Below are 3505 nucleotides of genomic sequence, written 5' to 3' on the forward strand. Positions count from 1 at the left end.
TCGTGCTGTGATTTTCAGTTCCATCAAGTCATTTTTGTTCCTCTCTAAACTGGTTATTCTAGTTAACAGCTCCTGTAATCTTTTTTCATGGTGTTTAGCTTCTTCTCACTGAGTTAGAATGTAATCCTTTAGCTCAGAGAAATTCATTGTTACCCACAGCCTGGCCATGATCTGCCACAGCATCTTTGCTGCACTGTGGGAAAATTCCACTCAGTCCAAACCTCTCAGTCGTCTTTGCACTGTCAGGGGAAAACCACCAACTACAGCTGCAATAATGGCAGTTGCAACTGCCCCAGAAACTCAGTCCTCCCATGCAGACTCCAGACTGCTGTGCTGGCAGCAGGGGTCTCAAGCCAGTGGGTCTTAGCTTGCAGGGCTCCGTGGGAGTAGGACCCACTGATCAAGACCACTTGGCTCCCTAGCTTTAGCCTTTCCGCTCCTGTGAGGTTCTCCTGCCTCACTGGAGTTCCAGGTACTGCTGGACTATGTAAAAACTCCTGCTCAGTGCCAGTCTTCACAGCCACTGGCAGGAGTGGTATTGTTGGTTATCCCAGTTTTGTGCTTGGGACACAGGCCCTAGTGGTATAGACTCACAAGGGAATCTCCTGATTCACAGACTGTAAAAATCCATGAGAGAAGCATGGTATCTCTGGTGGGTAGCACAGACCCTCACTGCTTCACTTGGCTGGGGGAGGGAGGTCACCCCACATCGTGCAGCTCCTAGGTAAAGTGACATCCCACCCTGCTTCTCGCTCTCCATGGGTCACGCCACCTGCCTAGTCAGTCCCAATGAAATGAACTTGGTACCTCAGTTGGAGATACAGAAATCACCCACCTTCTGTGTTCATCTCCCTGGGAGCTGCAGATTGGAGCTGTTTCTGTTTGGTTGTCTTGGCCCCTTTCTCAGTATTGCAGATTTCTTTAAGCTTTCCCTGTCCCCCAAATCCATTCATCAACACAAATGAACCACCACTCAAGGTTCTGGGCAATTCACCTCTTCCCTTAAGTCATCTTGGCCATTTTAGCTAGAAATGTTCTCTTTCATACATACTTTCATTTCTTTAGAGGCCATCCATGTGCCATGAAATTAGTAGACTAATATGCCTAAAACCAAACTTTATTGTGCAACCCTTAGTGATTGTATGGCTGTAGTGGAAGCTATGGTGAAGTTTTGCTCAGGACAGTGACATCAGGTGGGCCAATCTCAGGCCCCAGTGGTAGCAGGAATGCTAGTGTGCGTGTCCTCGGACCCCAGAGTAGTAGGCTCTGGCACTTGGTACAGGTGACTTGTTCAGGTGCTATCAGTGAAAGTGGTGGTCCATGCAGGTGGGCACATCTTGGCTCCCAAAACAGTGGTGTGCTGCAGTTGCTTAGGTTTTGGCAGTGTATGAGCCTCACCATGAGCTCTCTCTGGAGTAATGCCTTTCTGTAGTCTCTAGGTAGCTTTCTATGTTGGTTTCAGGACCTGCTACTGTCAAGGGGCCCTCCTGTGGCTAGAATTGCAGGAGTCTACGTGGGGATGTGGACTGCTGGGGATGTCTGAGTTGCCCTTTTCCCACATTGCAGACCCTCCCCAGGGCTCCTGGTCAAGCCCGGCCTACCTGACTTCTCTCTCCTTCCTTGCCTTCCTTGCTTCCTGTTACTTATCTGTTGAATTCCAGTGTTCTCTCTTAGGCACTATATTTCAAGTGTGATCATCTACTCCCTATTTTGGTTCTCTGTGGACAAGGCAAATGCTAGATACCTCTAGTCAGCCACGTTGAAGCCCCTCCCTTACTGGAATTTCAGAATGACTGAAGGAACTTTTTAAATTTTGCCTTAATAGATTATGAGGTAGAGCTGTTTCCTTAGATAATCCATGATATAAATATATTTAATATTTTCTTTCAGGGGTCATTATATTTCCCAGGTAAGCATCAGGGGATCAGCCCTGCTTGCCAATAATCTATGAGATAAGAGACAAAAGGGAGTTTGGAATCTCAGTACATTTTGAAATTAGTCAGCACCTCTGTTTTCAGGCTAATATCCTTCTTAACTTGTCTAGTATATCCAGATCAGAGTCCTTCAATTTTAACCTATCAAATATTAATTCTTCAGTCTTCTATGGGTATGGAGAAGAAGAGTGTTGCTCCAACTGCACTAAGTAAGGTGGAGAGAAGGTCTTGTAGTCTATCCTGTACTCTGACCATTTCTTAAAATGGCTGAGTGTCTTCATTTACACTTACAGATTTAATGGTGTCATGAGTTCATGGTCCTTTTATGAGCACTGGGGCAAAACTCAAGTTACTTCTTGGCTTTCCCCATTGTAGCTTAGGATTCGTCTTCCATGGATTCAATGAGTAAGTTACCACTCTTCCATATCTTCTCTAACTTCTAAAATGTTGCTTACTCCTCTTTTATTCTCTTTGTATTTGCGGATTTATGTCTTTTCAAAAACCCCTTTACTATTATTTCCCATGTTCTGGTGGGAGACAAACTCAATACAGATGGTCCATAACTTATGTAGGTTTAACTTCAATTTTTTACTTTAAACTGGTACAAAAGTGATACACATTCAGTAGAGACCATGCTTCAGTATAGTATTCAATAAATTACATGGGATTGTCAACACTTCATTATAAGATAGGTTAGATGTGTTAGATGATTGAGCTCAACTGCAGGCTCTGTAAATGCTCTGAGCTTGTTTAAGGTAGGCTAGGCTAAGCCATGACTTTCATTAGGTTAGTTGTATTCGATGCATTTTTGATTTACAATATTTTCAACTAACAATGGGTTTATTGGGACCAGGACCCCATCATAAGTCAAGGGGCATCTGTTTGTATATTTAATCTCTTTCCATGTTAATGTTTAAGAATGAAAAATATGTTAATTATTAGCAATGTTAGACAGTTTGACAAGTATTACATATACAGAATTACTTATATATACACACACACAAGTATGTTTATAACTTGTTATGTGTATTTGTAAACATATAGATATAAATGTAAATAATTGGGGTTAAATTCTTAAACTTTCACAATAAGTGTGAAAGATTTTGAAGACTACTGGCCCACACAAAATGAGGGAAACATTCTTAAGTGTGTCATAAATGCTCCAGCAAGCTGTCCTGAACACATTTTTAGGGCTCCTCTTAAGCAGCTCCCCATGCTCTTCCATCTCTATGCCTCATCAAAAAGCTACTAGATATTCCCTGAATATGCTAAATGAGGAGGGGATGGTAAATAATTTCCTTTGTTTTCTCTACAAAACCCACACAGTGCTTCTTCTATACATTATCTAAGATAACTTGTAAATCACCCTTGTAATCTTGAGACACCAACTCTGATTCATCTGCTAAATATTTATTGACCCTCTCTCTTTTATACATATTAATACAATGTGAAATACAATAATGCACAGTGTCAGACTGGATAATTGTGGTAACAACTGCATGTTAGTCCAATCACATAATTTTATGTTAACTTGAGGTTATGTTCCCTTTGTGTGTATAAATATGTTGTTA

Source organism: Macaca thibetana, chromosome 13 (assembly GCF_024542745.1).
Source record: "Macaca thibetana thibetana isolate TM-01 chromosome 13, ASM2454274v1, whole genome shotgun sequence".
Classification (NCBI taxonomy): Eukaryota; Metazoa; Chordata; class Mammalia; order Primates; family Cercopithecidae; genus Macaca; species Macaca thibetana.